Below are 23248 nucleotides of genomic sequence, written 5' to 3' on the forward strand. Positions count from 1 at the left end.
TAAAACAGGTTGCAGCAGCAAATTATGTTATTATTCTTGACAATTTGGCAGTGCTCTGAAAGACCCAATAGGCCTAGGCTATTATAGGCTACGACGTCCTTTTCCTTCCAGAATGTTCTAACTGGAGTGTTTGGCTCTGTCCCCAAATACTTAAAAAAATATTTTCAACTCGTCAGTGGGTACTCGACTAGAGCTCGTGAGACACATTTCGTCCCCTGTAGGTTTAGGACTGAATCAGGGGCAGCTGGGAGGCAGGTAGGCTACTGTAGAATTCAGCTACAGAATGGAATCTGTTGTCACCCTGTTTTAAAGAAATTGTCACTGCCAACATTTTTAAAAGAGCAGTGAAGGGATAGCTGGTGAGCTGCTGACAGCCAAGCATTGTGTAATATAATTACACATAATTATGTGCATAGTGTATGTTTTGTTGATGTTTCTTTCTATAGCGTACCAACCATTGAAGTTTTTTTTTTTTTTTTTTTTTTTACAAACGAGGACCACAATGGAAACAAGTCCTGCACTTTATTGTGTATTAATTCCTCGACAATTTTAATACTGGTGTAAGGTTTTATCTGTTCATTGTGTGTGTGTTTTTTTTACATCCGTCACAGGTGCCATGGCACTAGCCCGACACCTCACTAGTCCGACACCTCAAGAGTCCGAAAAACGACGCATTGGACAGACGTCTCATAAGTCCGACAGCTCGTTAACCCGACAATGAAAAATCTCACTAATCCAACAGCTCGTTAGTTCAAAAATAATACCCTCTGACAGCAGCTCAAATCGCTCTTCTCATTTAGTCTAGACTGAAGCCTACAAAAGGGCAAATTTCTCAGCTGGTTTTCTCTTCTTTCTCTCTCACCCCTCCCTCCCTCTCCCTCCTCTTCTCTCTCTCATGAACATAATGTTTTTGAGCATTCACTAATTCCAGTAGGCTACTGCATGGCACTGCACTGCTAGGCTATAGCCTATATAATGGCCTGATGACACGGATGTCTAATTTATGATCTGACATGCGTTATTATTCATATCCCCACACTGTACGATATAATATGGAAACGCACATTCTGTGGGTAAGACCCACCTTCAAATGCTTGACCCTGCTCTCAATTGACAATCATTTTAGTTCTGCAAATTGGGAGTGGCCTACATGGTTACGAGTAATTTAGTTTTGATGTACTTGGGGGCACTGGTGGTATATCACACTGTACATGTATAGTCTGGGCTTAAAATTTGGCCCGGGATTGCGGGAATCCCGTACATTTTCCCGAATTCCGGCATATTTTCAATTTAGAAAGGGGGGGTAATCCCGCAATGGTTTGCGCAGACCGATCTATGTTTGTGCGGAACGGTGCTTAGCAAGCGAAACGGCTGTCTGTCTGACCCACTGAGTCTGAGCACAGACTGTAGAAAGAGATGCAGGATAGCCAAGCGAATGTGATTGGATGAACGTTTGACACTAGGCCAATCAGAGGCAGAGAGGGGCGGGTCATGCCTTCGCCTAGCCTTCGCCATCATGGGGAAAAAAATATTGCGTCCCTCAGTCCTCTCTCGACATCAACGCTCCTCTGCTGATTTCTCGGTGGATACAGACAGCTGCGTGCAAACATGATAGATCGCTGGCTAAAAAGGAAAACTACGTCCTCAGAAGGGGAACCCGCATAGAAAAAACAAACAGGACAAGTCGAACAACAAGGCAGTAATGACAGTAAGAAAGGCAGATGTAGTGAGCAAAGATGGATGATTTAATATTCCACAGCGCTGACCTAACCAAATCTAGTGATGTCAGGTCTTCTGAATATAATATATTAATGTTTTAGTAGAGTGTATCACTCAATACAAAAAAATAAAGGCTTTCATAGAACCAAAAGCCTATGGCTTAGTCGGCAGAAAAAAACACGACAAAAGCCAGGTGTGCATAAACTACTTCCTTTTTTAAATACAAAACGTATTATAAATTATCGCTTATTGGACAGAAGCTGGTATTTGTTGGTTATAGTATCGCCTGAAAAAATCCCCCCCCAAAGTCTATAGCCTAGATCCCCCACCAAATCTATAAATCCCCCCTATCTGAAGAACATAAGGGGGGAATTCCCCCCTAGTTTGCAAAGTTAATTTTAAGCCCTGATACTCATAGTGGGCTTGCATTAAAGCCATGGACAGCAATTTCAGGGTTTTTCAGGTTTTTTTAAGCCCATCCTCTCCCCGGTGAGAGACTGGTCCTACTCGCAGCCTAGATAAGTAACAGAGCTTTTTGTTGTTATGAACTTAGATAAATCCAATGCTAAAGTTGACTTAACGTTAGCTATTTATATATGTTGCGAACATTAAGCCAGGCAAACACAGTGACTGAGGCTTTGCTCCGTATGATAGCATACAGTGTTGGAATCTAGAAAGAGTACAAACTACTAGTTACTTCACAATGAAAAGTGTAGTTGTAGTGTAGTTGTAGTGTAGTTAAACAAAATTAAAGTAAAGGTACTCATCCACGTAATTACTCAAGTAAGAGTAAAAAGTCGCCTATTTAAAAGTACTTAACCCTAGAACACTAACGTCGGGTGATTTTCACCCAGACAATTGAATTCACGTGATTTTCATTGTCTTGCTGCTGTCTGAGGTGGGCGGGTCCTTAGGTACCTTCAGGATGCTCACTGACGTCATTGAATGTAGGTTTGTTCCACTGCTCCCATTCATGGTTTTTTCTACCGGCTACGTGTTCGGGTGATTTTCACCCGACGTTAGTGATGGTAACTGTCTGCCTTTCCGAAGCCCTGCCACTCCGAACGTTAACTTCCATGATTCGGACTGGCGGTCGTTCACCTTAGAAGCCGCAATGCCGACCTTAGGTTTAGGCGTGGGGGTGGGAGAGGTTAGGTTTTGGGTTAGGGTCTGGGGGAGATTAGGTTTAGGCATGGGGGGAGGTTAGGTTTGGCGTGGGAAAATGGGGAATATAGAACCCGGGGAACATAGACATGATCCCTTTCTGAGTGCCGATATTTCTGAGTGGCAGAACGTCGGAGTGGCAGCACGTCGGAGTGGCAGCATGTAACCGTTAGTGATAGAGGGTAAAATATCTTCGGGTTAGGGTTATTGGTATTGTGGTGACTTTTTTTTTTTTTCACCACACAAGTCCCATGAATGGGTGGACCAAAGGAGAAGTTGGGAGCTCCTGTTTTTTTTTTTGGGGGGGGGGAAGGGGATTTTTTGATAACGATTACCTCATTTTTCCCGAATTTGACATATTTTTTATAGTGTCCCCCATAATAAACTTTTTTGTGTTTTTTGTGATATTTCACATTTAAAAACAAAAGAAGAGTACCTCAATTTGCCATTTATTGTTGTACTTTAAGATATTTTGATGAGAAGTATGTTTTATGGAGTATATTGCATCGGGTGAAATGCACCCGACGTTAGTGATGGTGTGACTTTAAATCACGTTAGTGTTCTAAGTACTCAAGTAAAGGTACATTACACATGGTTAGAGGTTAGATTCTCTGCCCAGACCCGTCCCGTGGGTCAGGGCCGGAATTTCCCCTCTATTCTTCAGACCCGGTCAGACGTGGTCAGATATAATGCCCTTTTTTTTCTTTTTTATAATAGGGGTAATCTTTGGTGTGATAATCAGAATGTTATATGTACATTGTGACCTTAGAACCTTATCAATCACTGTATTATTCACGAAACTGAACAGACAACACGGCTCTGAGTGATCATAATGTAATCTAATAATAATACATATGACTTATATAGCGCTTTTCTAATTACTGAAATACGCTTTACATAGGCCTACAGTATAACATAAAAGGTACACAAATACAGAACAAAAACAAATATGGGAGTTACAAAATGAAGAAGGATGGTGGAGGTAGAAGTCAGATATTGTAGGCTTTCTTGAAAAGGTGGGATTTGAGTTGGTTTTTGAAAGAAGTGAGTGTGTCAGAGTTTCGGATGTTAACTCATTCACCGCCAAAGACGTCTTTGACGTGTTATCAGAAATAGCCATCCACGCCAAAGACGTGTTTGACGTGTTTTTGTTTTTATTAGTGCAGCGCTTAGTTCAAACACTTCCCCAGCCTGTGACACAGACACAGGTCCCTAACCTCAAAGTCAAGCCGACAGCACGTTATCAAACACATACCGCAGCTGTTGTTTGAAATAAGGAAGAAGGAGGAAAGGAGGAAAAACAGAGAAATGCGCTTCCTTGTAGAGAGGAGAAACGCCATTGAAACGCCCCTCGGCGCGCTGCACTGCTCGCCTTGCTGCAGGGCGAACCTGGATTGCCTAGTCAAACCCGTGGCAAACATGATCGATCCGGTTCCAGCAGCGCCTGGTCCCAAAGCCAAGCCGGACCCGTTCCTGTGTCGTGTCGCAGCATTCGTCCCAGCCCGAACGAGAGGAGGAAAACGAGCAGAGGCAGAGGCTAGACGCTGATCTCAAACCAGTTAGGTGTTCCCCTCCTATGCTAATTTGCGGGGGGAGGAGGTGCGATACAGCAGCAGCTGTGGACAGAACTCTCTCTCTCTCTGTGTGTGTGTGTGTGTGCGTGTGCGTGTGTGTGTCTGTGTCTGTGTGTGTCTGTCTGTCTGTCTGTGTGTCTGTCTGTCTGTCTGTCTGTCTGTCTGCACACTCACTCACACTGAGCAAACTGTATTGTTGAATGTAAAAAAAGCACTTCATATATATATATATATATATATTTTTTTTTTTGTCATTTGTGTCATAATGAATAATATTTACATGTCTGATGTCAATACAGTTCAAAATAAAAGAATTGAGAGCGAGTTCTGCCTGAGATTGTGTGCTGTACATAAATGCCATTTTCTGCAATTTCTTTTCTCAGAGAGACCTTTTGGGTGAAAACAGGGTGTATATAAATGGCTATAAGTAGAGTACAGAACATGCTAAAAGCTCACTTTTTTTTCCTGGTGAACCCAGAGACGTACATCTTCATTTTGAGGTATTGCAAATCACTTTGGTGCTGATAGATAATTTACTGTGGGTCTTGAAAGATGACCAACAATTATGAAAATCTTTGGCCTGTGCTAAATATTGGCAGTCCTAAACTGGCCATGAATGAGTTAAGAGGCAGGGAATTCCAGAGGGTTGGGGCAACAATGGCGACGGCTCTGTCCAACAAGTTGCGGTACTTGGTCTTGGTGATGGGGGTGAGAAGGTTAGCATCGGCAGATCGGAGGTGGCGAGTGGGGGAGTGGCGATGGAGGAGATCTGTCAGGTATGAGGGGGCGAGATTATTGAGAGCTATGTAAGTGATGAGAAGGATCCTGAAGTGGTTTCGTTGCTGAATTGGAAGCCAGTGAAGGTGTTGGAGGATGGGTGTAAGCGCCATTTATAAGTTATAATTTTAGATTTTTTGTTTTATGGTATAACTTGTTGGTTTACATTGAAGGAATATATTTCAGTTTAATTTTGATAATATTGCTGTGGTTATACTTATATTTGACCACTGTGAGGAGTTGTCCCATTGCGGCCACCGTACTTGTCAAGTTAGAACAGAAAGTGATTTTGTTGTAAACTGTCAGTGTGAATAAACGAGACGGCGGAGCAACACGGTTATTTTACCGTTGCCGGTTGGTGTTGTTTCGAGCCGGCTCAACGCGTATAAACAGTCTCACGTCGTCATTTTATGTGGTTATAGAAATATGAGTCTAAGCAAAGAAGAAATCAAAGTCTGAAGATAGCCACTACAATGGGTGTGATGTGTCCTCTGGAGCGGGAGTGAGTGAGCAACCGGGCAGCTGAGTTTTGAACGTATTGCAGTTTATGGAGGACAGTGGAAGGGAGGCCGTAGAGAATTATGTTGCAGTAGTCTAGTCTGGAGGTGATGAAGGCATGGATGAGTGTTTCTGCGGCTGAGGAGGAGAGGGTGGGGCGGAGTCGTGCAATGTTACGGAGGTGGAAGAAGGATGTTTTGTTGATGTTGTTGATGTGTGACTTGAAGGAGAGTGTTGGGTCCATAATAATGCCGAGGTTTCTGACCATGGGGGAGGGAGTGACTGTGTGTCCGTCAATGTGGAGTGAGACATTCTGGGAGGAGGGGAGGAGGGATTTGGGGCCGATGATGATGATTTCCGATTTATTGCAATTGGTTTGAGGAAGTTGTTGTTCATCCAGGTTTTTATTTCAGTGAGGCAGTCGGTGAGGGTGGAGAGAATGGCAGGAGTGATGGTTTTGGTGGAGAGGTAAAGCTGGGTCTCGTCGGCGTAGCAGTGGAAGTGTAGTCCATGGCGGTGGATGATGTGACCTAGGAGGAGCCAGGGCTGGTGACTGTGCCCGTTTTACTCGCATATGCGACTAAAAATAGAACAGTGCGAATTGTAAAATGCATTTTGGGGCACGTGTGCGAGTACAGAATTCGACCTTCAATATATATATTTATTTTTTCAGAGCGTTAAAAATCAGAACGGCATTACGCTTCGTTCACACAGACTTGCCTCAACCCACGCCTACGCCGAGCTGGGCGTGAACCTGTTACACGCTTTTGCGATCACACCGCACGCCTTTTGCACGCCGAACCTGGAGCCGAGTCACAAGCGCCTCTCCTCTCTCCCGACTGTATTTTTTCATGTGTTGTCCAGAATTGTCATGGGTAGCCTCTAGGTAAAATAAATCGGATATATTTAATGTTCTATTGATGCTGGATATGTATAACCAGGTCTGACTATAGTCGGACATTTTAGAGAGGTGATCTTGCAAGAATATGTGCTGGCACAACAACATTGTCCATCTTGCTTCTTCGGTCGCTATTCTCTCTCACGAAGATTTGTTTGCCGACGGGGAGAAAGCCCCACGTGATAGCCACCTGTCAATCTCTCTGTCTCTCTGCTCAACATGTTGTCCATTTTATTTTGAAATTCAGTTGACTTTTCCATTTCCGACGGATATTGTGCGTTTTTCTTTCATGGCTTGACAGAAGAAGTCTGCCTGCACGCGCCTTGTCGGCTTCAAAATAGAACTCACGCCTATTCGATAAAATCGGCAAGGCACAGGCAAGGCGTGGGTACACGCAGGGTTCACGCTCAGGCGGCCGGTGTACACAGCCTCGTTGACTAAAACGGACGCCTATTAAAAAGCGTGGGTAAAGGCAAGGCATAGGCAAGGCTTGGGTCGTCGGTGTGAACCCAGCCTTAAAGGTGAGAGCCTGTGTCCCAGTTCACTTGAAGGCAACACAACGTTGCCTTGAACCAATGGTGACTGGTGAAAAAAAGCATGTGATCTCAGCGGAAACGAAACTAGAGAGAGACTGTGAGAGAGGGAGTCCACATAGCCGATTGTGTGCGCCGGTCGGCTTTCCCCTTTTTTTGGTCAATTACCTGCAGCTGCACGATGCACGTGTTCATGATGTTGCCTCATTGTGGAAATTTGACAGTTTGTCACACTCATGCAAGTTGACTCGGCTGGAGTCCACTCCAGTCTGAGCGGCTCGTTTCACCTCACCGGCCCCTCTCTCTCCCCGGCCACAGCGCAACACAGCCGGCTTGGCGAAGTGAAGGTACTACCAGCTGCCTGCTGCAGATCAGCTGCTGCTGCTATGTCAGTCACGTTGTAACGTGGATACAGGAGAGGACTATTTGTTTTGTATTGCGAATAGAACGACGAACATAATAATAAAACGCATCGGACCAGTGTGTGCAAGGTTTTCTGTGCGCAATGATTTTTTTTTCAGATGGCGGATTTAAAAAAACGGACTCTGTGTGTATATTATATACACACAGAGTGTAGATAATATTCAAACTGAGTCAACTCAAACTCATTTCCTCATACTCATGAACAGCCAAATCCACAACTGTAGAGTGGGCATGGCTTCGAACGTCTGGGCTCCAGACCCAAGAGTACCTGGCTGCAGACAAGTGGGCAAAAAAGAAAAGCTCTGTCCAGTAACCTGGGAACACTTTTATTTTTAGATGTTTTTGAGTGAGATCGTCCTACCTCATGCAAATGATAAGAAATGTGACATGAATCTTAATTTTCTATTAAAGCAAAGTAAAAAAAAAAAAAAAAAAACTTCAAAAAATAACCCGTCAATTATTGTTCTTAGAAATAAAATCGGAATCGGCCAAAATCGGGTATCGGCAAATCAGACTATTCAAAAATCGGAAATCGGAACCGGCCAAGAAAATGGCAATCGGTGCATCTCTACCATTAAGCATTATTTTAGACAGGCGAATGTGGGAGAAAATGAAGCTTCAGCCGGAGTAGACGGTGGTGAAGACGAAGATGTAACGTTATCATTAGCTGAAGAAGCTAGCGCTAGCGGAACAGAAGCCACCGCAACAGATAACGTTGAATGCTCCTAATATCCCTTTATTAAGGAGAAACGCATTATTTAATACATTTTTTATCATGCCCCTAAAATTATTTTTGTGCTCCTACTTTTTTCAACTTAGGGGCACACGTGCTCCTTCTGAAAATGCTAAGTGACCAGCCCTGTTCATATCACTCATAGATGCATTTCCATTGTAGCCATTATCAGTGTACAGTATTATGTACAGTGTATACAGTGTTGTGCACCTGTAAATTAACAGATGCATGCATGTTTACCTGTGCTAGACTTCTTACTCAACAGCTGAAAGCTGAAAAGAAGGACTAGTCAAGTCAAGTCAAATTTTATTTATATAGCACCTTTCATACACAAAGGCAATTCAAGGTGCTTTACAAAAAAATAATCGAAAAAACAAGCAGCAAAGCAATGCACATATAAAAAAACACATAAAAAACACAGCCGACAGTTTTAGTTAAAATATATACTCAAATTAACAAACATGAAACATTATTTCTGTTTTAAATAAGTTACAAGGCATTCTTCAGTATTATTATTACATGCACAGTCCATTTGTTGGAAATGTACAGGAATCTTTTTTTTTAAATTACAGGCCGAGAGAGGCAGTAGTTTAGTAGCAGTTAAAAGCAAGAGTAAACATAAAGGTCTTTAGCTTGGATTTAAAAATAGGCAGAGTAGGGGCAGATCTAATGTATTCAGGGAGTTTGTTCCAGTTATGAGAGGCATAGTGGGAGAACGCGGCTTCACCATGTTTTGATTTGGTCCTCGGGACAATTAGTAGACCAGTGCCTGAAGATCTCAGGGATCTGGATGGTTCATAGTGTAGAAGCATTTCAGAGATGTAGTGTGGGCCTGACCCGTTGAGAGATTTGTAAACTATTAGCAGAATTTTAAAGTCTATTCTAAGATTTACTGGCAGCCAATGCAGGGATTTGAGAACTGGTGTAATGTGTTCAGCTTTCTTGGTTCTTGTTAGAACTCTAGCAGCCGCATTCTGAATGAGCTGTAGTTGTTTAATAGCTTTTTTGGGAAGACCATTGAAAAGACTGTTGTAGTAGTCTAGCCTGCTAGAAATGAAAGCATGAATTAGTTTTTCAAGATCTTGTTTGGACATATAGCCTCTAATCCTTGCTATATTTTTTAGATGATAGAAGGCAGATTTTCTTATAAGCTTGATGTGGGAGTTGAAATTTAGATCAGAGTCAATAATAATGCCAAGATTTTTTACCTGGTCCTTTGGCTTCAAAGATAGGGATTCGAGGTGAGCAGTAACTTTGAGCCTATCTTCTTTTTTGCCGAAGACAATTATCTCTGTTTTGTCTTTATTAAGTTGGAGAAAATTCTGGCACATCCAATCATTAATTTGCGCAAGGCACTGACACAGTGTCTCTATGGGGGCATAGTCATCCGATGAGAGGGCTATGTAGAGTTGGGTGTCATCTGCATAGCTATGATAAGCTATTTTGTTTTTTTGCATAATTAGGCCCAGAGAGAGCATATAAAGGTTAAACAGGACAGGACCTAAAATTGATCCTTGGGGTACCCCACATGTCATTTTGGTTTGTTCAGATGTGTAGTTGCCAATGGAGACAAAGTAGTTCCTGTCTTGCAGATAAGATCTGAACCACTCTAGGACCGTGCCGGAAAGCCCGACCCAGTTTTCCAGTCTGTCCAATAGAATTTTGTGGTCAACCGTATCAAAGGCAGCGCTGAGGTCTAGTAACATTAAGATTGAGATTTTACCTGAATCAGTGTTCATTCGGATGTCATTTATAACTCTGATAAGCGCAGTTTCGGTGCTATGATGGGGTCGGAAGCCTGATTGGAAGGGATCTAGGAGATCATTGGAGGATAGAAAGGTATTGAGTTGTTGGTAGACAGTTTTTTCGAGTATTTTGCTAATAAAGGGAAGATTTGATATTGGTCTGTAATTGCTGATTATAGAGGGGTCGAGGCTACGCTTCTTAAGCAAGGGCTTAACAACTGCAGTTTTTAGAGATTTTGGAAAAATGCCTGTAAGAAGAGAGGTATTAATTATCTTCAGTATGTCGGTCGCCAGGCAACTGTAGACATTTTTTAGAAAGCTTGTTGGCAGGGTGTCTAGGCAACACGATGAGGATTTAAGGCCTCGTATCGTTTCTTCTAGTTTCTTATGGTCAATGACATTGAACTGAGTCATGTTAATTAAGCACCTATTTTGTGGGTGCGGCGGAGCCACATTTGTTCTTGATGTGGAAATAGTTAGTCTGATATTTATAATTTTATCCCTAAAGAAGGTCGCAAATTCATTGCATTTGACATTGGATAGAAGATCAGGGGCAATTTGTGGGGGGGGGGTTTGTCAGCCTGTCAACAGTGGCAAAAAGAGTGCGAGCGTCATTGGTGTTTTTGCTGATAATGTCGGAGAAGAAGAATTTTCTGGAATTTTTTAGTTCCTGGTTGTAGGAGTGAAGACTATTTTTATAGATGTCATAATCGATGTGAAGTTTAGTTTTCCGCCATTTGCGCTCTGCTTTCCTACAATCTCTTTTTTTGTTATTTACAGAGGGAGCGTTTCTCCATGGTGCTTTTTTCTTACCGGAGATTAGTTTAGATCTAATGGGAGCTACAGCATCAATAGCCTTTAGGGTTTTAGAATTGAAGTTATCTAGGAGATCATTGACAGAGGCTGAGGAGAGGGAAGGGGCCAGCGAGAAAGCCTCCATGAACCGTGTGCTAGTGCTCTCGTTGATGTGACGCTTTTTGATGGTTTTTGACCGAGTAAGAGCGATAGGGGTGACCTTGAGTTCAAGAAAGATACAGAGATGGTCGGACAGAGCAACATCACTAGCTGAAAGAAACGATGACTCAAAGCCCTTGGTGATAAATAAGTCTAGGGTATGGCCTCGATTGTGAGTGGGCCCAGAGACATGTTGTAACAGGTCAAAAGTGTCAAGGAGGTTATTCAATTCTTTGGCATTATTATCATTGGGGTTGTCAATATGAATATTAAAATCTCCTGCAATAGTTAAACAGTCGTGTTCTATGGAGATTATAGAAAGGAGTTCTGAAAATTCATCAAAAAAACTACTAGAGTACTTAGGTGGTCTGTATATAATCAGTAGTAAAATAGAGGGAGAGCACTTCAGAACAGCGGCCAGATATTCAAACGATGAAAAGTCGCCAAACGATACCTGCTTACATTGAAAAACATCAGAGAAAATAATAGCTACTCCTCCCCCCTTCTTACCGACTCTGGGGGCGTCAATGTAGTTAAAGTTAGGTGGGGCTGACTCATTAAGAACATATTCCCTGTTGTTTAGATCAAGCCAGGTCTCTGTGAGGAACATGAGGTCCAGTTTATGACTCGTAATCAGATCGTTTATTAGAAGCGACTTGCTTACAAGTGACCTAATATTTAGCAGTGCAGCCTTGATACTTACATTGCTGGGTTGATTTTGTAAATGCTTTTCGGGGTGTCCCTGTAGAACAGATACTAGGCTTGGTCCTGGAACAGGACGTGCTGAGAGATAATCTTTGTTTGTTCTGTAGCTAATCAGGGTGGGGATAGCTAGACATTTGATCGTTTCATGATGCTCTGTGACCTTGTTTTTGGGGCTAGGTGAATAGGTGAATATTGAAAATGCTGTCTCTACTTTTTTGACTACCAAATACTGATACTGATACCAAATACTAATACCCCATAACTCCAAACGCATCTTCACATAACAACCCAGACAAGGACTGTACACTGTCAGAAAAAAGGGTACAAGGCTGTACCACTTGACACAGTAAAGATTTGGTCAGCCCGCAGCAGAGGAAGCAATACAATCTACTATTTATAGTAAAGTCAGTTTTATTTGTATAGTACATTTCATACACGGGGTAAGTTCAACATGCTTCACATAAAAATGCAAAAATAGTAACAATAAACAGATGAGATAGAACACACACATTTATAAATAACCTTTCAGCCACACGTGCGGGTGCTCGCCCGCACGCACGCACGCGCACACACACAAACACACACACACACACACACACACACACACACACAACACATCATATCATCATATCATATAATTTAGGAGGTACAATAAACCTTGCAGGGCCTTTAAACAAGCAGTAATACTTTGAAATCGCTTGTATACTGTGCTGGCCAGGAGCCAAGATTGGCATCATAATTAACAGCCCGACATGTTCAGTGTCACTTTGACTTGGCATGAATGAAGGTCGTTGTGGATCAGCAGGTTGGGGCACATGCCATCAGGTCGTTGTGGATCAGCAGGTTGGGGCACATGCCATCATGTGAATTTGGGTCTGGTCCCAATTTAAATGCCAGCCATTCGCTCCCACTTCATCTCCCTCCACAACCACTCCTCCGCCCCCTCCACAGTCTCACACGGTGTACCCCAAGGCTCCGTACTCGGCCCACTCCTCTTCCTCATCTACATCCTCCCCCTTGGTAAGATCCTCCACCACTTCAACCTCAACTTCCACTGCTACGCAGACGACACCCAGATCTACTTCAGCACTAAATCCCCTCAGAACCCACCCCTCTCCCATATCAACTCCTGCCTGTCTGCAATAAAAGTCTGGATGCAACACAACTTCCTTCAACTAAACAGCAATAAAACTGAACTCCTCCTCATCGGCTCCAAATCCACCCTCAGCAAACTCAACAACCCCTCACTCACCATCGACTGCACCACCGTTTCCCCATCTCCTCAGGCACGCAACCTCGGTGTAATTTTTGACCCCACCCTCTCCCTTGAGCCCCACATCCGCCATATTGTCAAAACCTCCTTCTACCATCTCCACAACATCGCCAAGATCCGGTCCTCCCTCTCACACCCTGCTGCTGAAACACTCATTCATGCCTTCATCTCCTCCCGTCTGGACTACTGCAACTCACTCCTCTACGGCACCAACTCCACCCTCATCAATAAACTCCAACTGGTCCAAAACGCAGCCGCCCGTCTCCTCACCCACACCAAATCCTGGCACCACATCACCCCAGTCCTTCAACAACTCCACTGGCTTCCCATCTCCTCCCGGATCACCTACAAAATCCTCGTCATCACTTACAAAGCTCTCCACCAACTGGCGCCCCCATATCTCACCAACCTCCTCTCCCCCTACCAACCCTCCCGTTCCCTCCGATCCACCTCTGCCGGCCTTCTCTTCACCCCCAAATCCAACCTCCGCAGTTTCGGCAACAGAGCCTTCTCCAGGGCAGCTCCCAAGCTCTGGAACTCTCTCCCCGCGGACATTAGAGAATCAGACTCCCTCAATGTCTTCCAATCCCGCCTCAAAACCCATCTCTTCTCCTCTGCCTTCTCCTAACTCCCCCTGCCTATCCCTGTGTGCCTGTGTCGTGTTTGTCCATTGTCTGTTGCACTTACGTCGTCCCGACCCTTTAGTGTTTCTTTGTTTGTAAAGCGTCTTTGAGTCCTAGAAAAGTGCTATATAAAACCCATGTTTATTATTATTATTATTGTGATGGCCACAGGCCACACATGGTAATATTGTTTCAATTTACTCTCACCTCATTTCCTCATTAGTTTGTTGTTCACACAGGTTCATTTCATTTGCACTCACCACACCCCAAACAATTAACAATAATTAACAGCACACAGTTTCTTTAACACATTGACTGCCAGCCGTTTTTTTTTTGCTGTAGGTAGCTTCTGCCAAGCCGTTTTTTGAGGATTCTGGCTCATTTTACAAGAGCCGAGGATTCTTTTCTGCTTGGAGTTTGTGAACACAAAGTTCACAAAAGTACTAATAGAATGTGTGCTTTCTCTGTCTAAAAGAGTTAGTTTGTAGAGTTAGTAGTTAGGTAGATATTAGCCGCTGAGATAATCGCAGTTTTGTGAAATTCAATCAAACAGGCAGAACAGTCACTTTAACCATTTATTTTTGGCATCAGTGAGAGATCAGACATCTGAACAATATAGTTCTGAACACCCTCTCCTTTAAACTCCTCCCTCCGTGGGCGTGTCTGGTGGCGTTTGTCACAAGCCAGTTTCTCCTGCCTGTCTGAGCAGTGAGCAGCCTCCCTCTCTGGCGGCCCCTCGTCGGCGAGTGTGGCGAGTGTGGACTGTGGATGGGACTCAATCGTTTATTGGATTTTCGGTTGAGAGCTTTGATGAAGCTTTGTGCGATTCTAGGCTTTATGCTGCCCACCCAGTCTATTTTTGGAACCCCACACCGTTGTGCGCCGGTGTGCAGCAGCGTGAAAGCGTTTTCGCCTACAGTATGAGAATGAGGCTCGTTCGTTTCTGGGTTTTCGGAATGCGTGCGATTCTGGCCTTTCTGCGGGCATTTCAAAGTGTGTTTCACCCATAATCTATTATGCAAATTTGCAATCCCCCGTGTGCTGCTGCTGGCGCGGCCGCTCTCGGGCGAGTCTGGTGACTGATGACTGTAAAATCGCCAAGCCATTTCCTTGAGAATGGAGGAAGCAGCCGCGGGAGGCGGCTGCTTTTGGTTGACTTTCTACTGTGGAGAGACATGTCGCCACTCAGTGGGTCGGTAAAATAGATTATACACATTCAATACCTCCAATTCTGGTATAGGAGACATAAAAGGGGTTGATCGATGTCCCACCGTCAAAAAAAAAAAAAAATTCTAAGCCGAGATATCTCGTCTTTGGCACTCAACGGTTGGATTCTGTAAGCCGAGATATCTCGTCATTGGCACTCAACGTGTTAATTTAGAATATGTTTATTTGCTTTATGCTTGACATTGTTTTATATAAACACATTTAACACTGTCAGGTCACTTAAGACATTTTCTGTTATATTAATCATTGTTTCTTTCTTGAGTACCATGGCTGTCTGGAGGTTTCCTGGTGGGGCAAAAGGCGTGGCTGAGGGCTGAGGACTATTAAGTACTGGAGCCAGCTCATCAGCCCAAACCAATGTGCTGCCAAGTTATGGGGGGGATTTGGGTTTAGTTAGTTTGCCTTGTGTTTAGTTGTAGTTGGCATCCATTTTGTTTACCCCCTGTGTTGCATTTGGTTTGCCCCAGTCACTATATATGTCTCCCCATGTTTCATTGTAGGAGGTCAGTTTGTTCAGTTAATACCTGTTACTTTGCTCTATTTCATTATAGTTCTGTTTTGTTGACCCCTTTTATTAGACCTAGGCATTATATTTTTGGTTTGTAAAAACTTTCATTCCTTTGGGTAAATAAAAAACCCTGATTTAATGGAAAATACCTGTGTCCTCTGTTGCTTTGCTGCTTGGTCTCTCACAATTATTATTATCCCATTGTAAATGACCAGGTGTCAGGCATTGATGCAAAAATGCCTGCATCGTATTAATTTCACGTGCGAAAAGCCTTAGGCCAGAGAAAAGAGGATTCCATCCATTAGACCTTCAGGGATGAAGGTCTAATGGACCTTCAGGGATGAAGGTCTAATGGACCGAAATGTTGCTTCTAATCGACCTCTTCTCTCTGGCCTATGGACTTCTCCTCCGATGCACCTGTCCACAAGAAACTAAAGGTGTGCATTAGCTTCTATTGTCAACCTGTGAAAAGCCTGAAGACCTGCTCTAAAATGTTCACCCCTTTGAAACAGGCTAAAAACAAGACAACATAATAAATATAGATATTACTGCTACCAAACGTCAAATGGACCTTAGCTTACGTCTACCTAAGTGAACCCATGGGACAACTTGGTGATGATAGGATTTCTCTCCTCAGATCCCTGGTTTCCTGATAAGATCTCCATTTTTCCTAATTTATAACCAAACATTTCCTCATTAAGCCCAGATTGGATTCAGCAGGAGGCGGATACCTCAGCATGGAGGCCCAGCTGATGTGAAAATATGCAATTACAGAGATGATGTTATCGTTTGCTAATTCAAATGTATCTATAAATGTTTCATTGTACGTCACAGGGGGGGAGTGAAAAGTTCCTCTCTGCAAGGGGACGGTCTCCTTGGCCGACTGGTTAGTGTGTTCGACCCTGGATAGGTTAATGTTCAAATAGGCCAGCGGATAAGTTGTGCAAGGATGTCACAGTTAATGGTTTTTTCCCTAAAAGGTTTTATCTTTACCAGATGGTCATATAGGCCATGGTCAGTTAACTTTGGAGCAGAGGTCACTGAGATCTGCCAACATGAAGGCCATTCCTCCTTGCTGCAGATAGAGAAACAGTCGCCTTTCTGCTTGCTCCTGCTTCTCTGCCAGCTTTTTGCTTTTTAACTACGAAACTTTCTTTTTTCTTTTATCCCCCTGATTTTACTACTACGCCACTTTCTAGTAACGATCTTTCATTTTGAATCGTTATCCTATTTTTATGAAATCACCACTAACAGCACTTTCGGAGCTCACCCAGGCTAAGTATAGCCTAGCATAGCCTAGCACTCCGGAGACTGTCGGATAATATGCCTCATATACGCTGCTGTGATCATCTTCAAAGGATTGCCGTACTGGGAACAACGATATTTCATCTCTCAAAGAACTCACTGCCATCGAGTCAAATTGCACGGAATGTCACGAGCAACGTGAGTACATTATCATCTCCCAGGGATGCTGACTCACTGCTACAGAGTCAAACTGCTATGGCTACTAACCTAGAGCTAGCTGATGCGGCTAGCCTGCCAGCTCCGGAGAAAGCCCTTGCTAACATCGCTAACCAAACTGCGAGCCCGAAGCATAAACAAAGACATATCCCAAAGAGATTAGTGATTTCCGAATCCACAATTACTCCACAAAACCCTGAAATCAGCTCAGCAACAGGCTGGCCCTCCCTAAATTCCAGCCTGCGGGCTCTCCGCACGAGAGAGGAGGGTCGTCAACTGCTTAACCACAAACCCCAAAACGAGCGGTCATGGACTACTGTCACGAGAGGAGGAACAGCCCCCCCTCCTCCGCTAATGGAATTGCAACTTGAGAATCGTTTTGGCCTGCTTCGATCACCTCCAGCTGACATAGCTGCCCAGCTCCACCATGAGAGGAAAAATCAGGCTAGCGCTAGCACAAGGCCTCAGGGAAGAAACGGTGCCTCAGAGCCCAAGGACACTCAAGCCATAACAACCCTGATAGTAGGCGATAGTACAGTCAAAAACATCAGGAGTTGGAGAAATTCCAAAACATACTGCTTCCCTCAAGACGCAATCTCTGACATAACAGGAAACATTACAGAGCTACTAACATCTCACAAAGCTGTGACAAGGGTGATCCTGCACATTGGAAAAAATGTCATTTATAAGCAAGAATCAGAGAAACTTAAATCTGACTTTACCAATCTGCTGAATATGCTAGCCTCTCTAAACATTGAGGCTTTTATCAGTGGCCCTTTACCATCTCACGGCACGAACCGCTTCAGCAGACTACTAGGCCTAAGTTCATGGCTTTCCACCGCCTGCCCACTACATAAAGTAAACTTTATTGAGAATTTTAATTTGTTCTGGCAGCGTGAGCACCTTTTCACTGCGGACGGGCGCTATCTCAATAGTGCTGGCGAGGCTTTACTGAGTTCTAATCTACTATACACGGTGGACTATTACAAGGTCAAGATCCCTCTAAAGCCTCCCCAAGGCAGACAGCCTGACACAGCGGCCACAGAGCTCTCCTCCAGCCCTGCTCCACCTGCAGTCACCGACCATGCTCAGATCGATGCAGTTTCCGGCCCAGCTGCCGACCCTGCCCAACTGACCAACGACGTCACACCTCCGGCAGTCGCCACACCTCCGGCTCTACAGGTCGACGCCCCACCTCCTGCCGCCGCCCCGGCCCAACTGACCAACGACGCCCCACCTCCTGCCGCCGCCCCGGCCCAACTGTCCAACGCCACACATCCGGCAGCCGCTGTCCCGGCAGCCGCTGTCCCGGCTCTACAGGTCGTCGCCCCACCTTCTGCCGCCGCCCTGGCTCTACATTTCGACGCCGCGGCTCAACAGGACGACGCCACGCCTCCTGCAGCAGCTGTCCTGGCTCTACAGGTCGACGCCGTGGCTCAACTGGTCGACGCTCCACCAAACGACGACGACTTCATCTTCTCCCCTCCCCTCCTCTCTTCCACCCCCCCTTTCTCCTCCACCCCCCCTTCCCCACTCTTTCCCCCTCCCCTCCACTCTCCCACCTCCCTCTTCTCACCCCTCACCGCAGCTCAACGGCCTGATGACCAGGCGGAGAGCGACGCCCCCCCAGGTGTTTCCTTGGACCCGGCGGGGAGCGACGCCCCCTCAGCTGTTTCCTTGGAGACCTCATTCCCCCCCCCCCCCTCCACTCCTCCACCTCCCTCTCATCACCCTCCTCCCTTTCCCCCTCCCTCCACCTACTGCCATTCTCAGCTGGCATGAACAAGCTGATTGAGGAGGTTAATGTTAGTCTAGCTAGCCCGCTCCGCACCTCCAACAAACTGTTTGAGCGGACTGACGCTGGACTAGCTGGCCTGCAGTGCACCCCTCCGCCTGGCCTAAAAGAACTGGCTAATCAGCCCTCTCCATCTGTCATGAACACACTGGCTGAACAGACTCCTGGCCTAAAAAAACTGGCTAATCAGCCCTCTCCATCTGTCATGAACACACTGGCTGAACAGACTCACGCCAGAATAGCCAGCGCCCCCTGCTCCTCCCCACCCTCAACACCTCCTCCTCCTCGCCCCCCCCCATCCCAAAGACCCCCTCGCTTAAATGAGCTGGCTAATCAGCCCTCTCCATCCATGAACACACTGGCTAAACAGACTCATGCCAGCATAGCCAGCACCCCCTGCTCCTCCCCACCCCAAAGACCCCCTCGCTCCTCCCCACCCCCAAGACCTCCTTGTTCCGACCCCCCACCCTCAAAACCACCTCCCCCTCCCACCCGCTCACCTTTCCCTCAATCTCCCTGCCCGCCCCAAAGGGGAAAACTGAAAAAATCATTTCCGGCCCCAAAAACAAGGTCACAGAGCATCATGAAACGATCAAATGTCTAGCTATCCCCACCCTGATTAGCTACAGAACAAACAAAGATTATCTCTCAGCACGTCCTGTTCCAGGACCAAGCCTAGTATCTGTTCTCCAGGGACACTCTGAAAAGCATTTACAAAATCAACCCAGCAATGCAAGTATCAAGGCTGCACTGCTAAATATTAGGTCACTTGTAAGCAAGTCGCTTCTAATAAACGATCTGATTACGAGTCATAAACTGGACCTCATGTTCCTCACAGAGACCTGGCTTGATCTAAACAACAGGGAATATGTTCTTAATGAGTCAGCCCCACCTAACTTTAACTACATTGACGCCCCCAGAGTCGGTAAGAAGGGGGGAGGAGTAGCTATTATTTTCTCTGATGTTTTTCAATGTAAGCAGGTATCGTTTGGTGACTTTTCATCGTTTGAATATCTGGCCGCTGTTCTGAAGTGCTCTCCCTCTATTTTACTACAGACCACCTAAGTACTCTAGTAGTTTTTTTGATGAATTTTCAGAACTCCTTTCTATAATCTCCATAGAACACGACTGTTTAACTATTGCAGGATATTTTAATATTCATATTGACAACCCCAATGATAATAATGCCAAAGAATTGAATAACCTCCTTGACACTTTTGACCTGTTACAACATGTCTCTGGGCCCACTCACAATCGAGGCCATACCCTAGACTTATTTATCACCAAGGGCTTTGAGTCATCGTTTCTTTCAGCTAGTGATGTTGCTCTGTCCGACCATCTCTGTATCTTTCTTGAACTCAAGGTCACCCCTATCGCTCTTACTCGGTCAAAAACCATCAAAAAGCGTCACATCAACGAGAGCACTAGCACACGGTTCATGGAGGCTTTCTCGCTGGCCCCTTCCCTCTCCTCAGCCTCTGTCAATGATCTCCTAGATAACTTCAATTCTAAAACCCTAAAGGCTATTGATGCTGTAGCTCCCATTAGATCTAAACTAATCTCCGGTAAGAAAAAAGCACCATGGAGAAACGCTCCCTCTGTAAATAACAAAAAAAGAGATTGTAGGAAAGCCGAGCGCAAATGGCGGAAAACTAAACTTCACATCGATTATGACATCTATAAAAATAGTCTTCACTCCTACAACCAGGAACTAAAAAATTCCAGAAAGTTCTTCTTCTCCGACATTATCAGCAAAAACACCAATGACGCTCGCACACTTTTTGCCAATGTTGACAAGCTGACAAACCCCCCCCCACAAATTGCCCCTGATCTTCTATCCAATGTCAAATGCAATGAATTTGCGACCTTCTTTAGGGATAAAATTATAAATATCAGACTATTTCCACATCAAGAACAAATGTGGCTCCGCCGCACCCACAGAATAGGTGCTTAATTAACATGACTCAGTTCAATGTCATTGACCATAAGAAACTAGAAGAAACGATACGAGGCCTTAAATCCTCATCGTGTTGCCTAGACACCCTGCCAACAAGCTTTCTAAAAAATGTCTACAGTTGCCTGGCGACCGACATACTGAAGATAATTAATACCTCTCTTCTTACAGGCATTTTTCCAAAATCTCTAAAAACTGCAGTTGTTAAGCCCTTGCTTAAGAAGCGTAGCCTCGACCCCTCTATAATCAGCAATTACAGACCAATATCAAATCTTCCCTTTATTAGCAAAATACTCGAAAAAACTGTCTACCAACAACTCAATACCTTTCTATCCTCCAATGATCTCCTAGATCCCTTCCAATCAGGCTTCCGACCCCATCATAGCACCGAAACTGCGCTTATCAGAGTTATAAATGACATCCGAATGAACACTGATTCAGGTAAAATCTCAATCTTAATGTTACTAGACCTCAGCGCTGCCTTTGATACGGTTGACCACGAAATTCTATTGGACAGACTGGAAAACTGGGTCGGGCTTTCCGGCACGGTCCTAGAGTGGTTCAGATCTTATCTGCAAGACAGGAACTACTTTGTCTCCATTGGCAACTACACATCTGAACAAACCAAAATGACATGTGGGGTACCCCAAGGATCAATTTTAGGTCCTGTCCTGTTTAACCTTTATATGCTCTCTCTGGGCCTAATTATGCAAAAAAACAAAATAGCTTATCATAGCTATGCAGATGACACCCAACTCTACATAGCCCTCTCATCGGATGACTATGCCCCCATAGAGACACTGTGTCAGTGCCTTGCGCAAATTAATGATTGGATGTGCCAGAATTTTCTCCAACTTAATAAAGACAAAACAGAGATAATTGTCTTCGGCAAAAAAGAAGATAGGCTCAAAGTTACTGCTCACCTCGAATCCCTATCTTTGAAGCCAAAGGACCAGGTAAAAAATATTGGCATTATTATTGACTCTGATCTAAATTTCAACTCCCACATCAAGCTTATAAGAAAATCTGCCTTCTATCATCTAAAAAATATAGCAAGGATTAGAGGCTATATGTCCAAACAAGATCTTGAAAAACTAATTCATGCTTTCATTTCTAGCAGGCTAGACTACTGCAACAGTCTTTTCAATGGTCTTCCCAAAAAAGCTATTAAACAACTACAGCTCATTCAGAATGCGGCTGCTAGAGTTCTAACAAGAACCAAGAAAGCTGAACACATTACACCAGTTCTCAAATCCCTGCATTGGCTGCCAGTAAATCTTAGAATAGACTTTAAAATTCTGCTAATAGTTTACAAATCTCTCAACGGGTCAGGCCCACACTACATCTCTGAAATGCTTCTACACTATGAACCATCCAGATCCCTGAGATCTTCAGGCACTGGTCTACTAATTGTCCCGAGGACCAAATCAAAACATGGTGAAGCCGCGTTCTCCCACTATGCCTCTCATAACTGGAACAAACTCCCTGAATACATTAGATCTGCCCCTACTCTGCCTATTTTTAAATCCAAGCTAAAGACCTTTATGTTTACTCTTGCTTTTAACTGCTACTAAACTACTGCCTCTCTCGGCCTGTAATTTAAAAAAAAGATTCCTGTACATTTCCAACAAATGGACTGTGCATGTAATAATAATACTGAAGAATGCCTTGTAACTTATTTAAAACAGAAATAATGTTTCATGTTTGTTAATTTGAGTATATATTTTAACTAAAACTGTCGGCTGTGTTTTTTATGTGTTTTTTATATGTGCATTGCTTTGCTGCTTGTTTTTTCGATAAATTTTTTGTAAAGCACCTTGAATTGCCTTTGTGTATGAAAGGTGCTATATAAATAAAATTTGACTTGACTTGACTTGAGGGACAAATGGAGAGGAAAAACAGCACTATGTATTTTGGAGCTAATGAGTGATGTTTTTACCATGCGCTGACCTTTCCCCCAGAGGAGATGGGGCCTGCTCTCCGGTGTGACTACCAGTGGATGAGACACAGCACATTGCGAGAGGTCCCGGGTTCGAATCTCAGATGGCCAGGCTTTGGTCTCTGGGAATATTAGATGCTCAGTATATATGTAAACTGGTTAGCTTATGATAGAGTGTGTTTAGGACAGTAATGGAATGTTTTCTGATGTTATATTTCTGTGTGTTGAATAACTTCAATTTGCCTTACTTGCTACACAAGGAGGGCTATAATATTTAGATAAATATTAGCCTATTGTTACTGCTGCTACTTTAGGTTGGGAAATAAATGTATAGTCAAAATAGTAAGAATATTAAGGTTGAATCTGCCGACCGAATTGGCAGGTGGTCGTCAAATTAGTTGATAATGGGTAATTGCTAATTGATAAGAGCTTCCTCATCCTAGTTAAAATGTGGGTGAGGTTTTCTCTGGTTTGAGTGAGGAATACGCTCTTACTCTGGTTACATCCTTATTAGGGTGGTTACAGACCAAGAGGCAGTAAGTTTGAGCTGTATGAAAATTGTTCCAGCTTCAGACTGAATATAGTTGAATTTGATTCTATCCAGGATGTAGATTAGATTGTCTAGTCTAAAGTAACCATAGATAAAGTGCTATAGGATTTTAAATAGAGAAAATAGCTAAATTAGCTGACCCAAATTATAGGAGTTAAAATAGGAATTTAAATGTGTCAAGCTGGTAATATTAGC

The 23248-nt window shown here is 44.1% G+C and overlaps 1 protein-coding gene across 1 annotated transcript in view; it reads right to left on the bottom strand.

The window, feature by feature from the left end:
* The window catches only part of LOC310784498 (formin-binding protein 1-like), a gene marked incomplete at both ends in the record, with an annotated part of 177161 nt that overhangs the window by 53794 nt on the left and 100119 nt on the right, over window positions 1-23248 (bottom strand). The window lies entirely within an intron of this gene.

Source organism: Poromitra crassiceps (genome assembly GCF_964638095.1).
Source record: "Poromitra crassiceps genome assembly, chromosome: 10".
NCBI classification, from domain to species: domain Eukaryota; kingdom Metazoa; phylum Chordata; class Actinopteri; order Beryciformes; family Melamphaidae; genus Poromitra; species Poromitra crassiceps.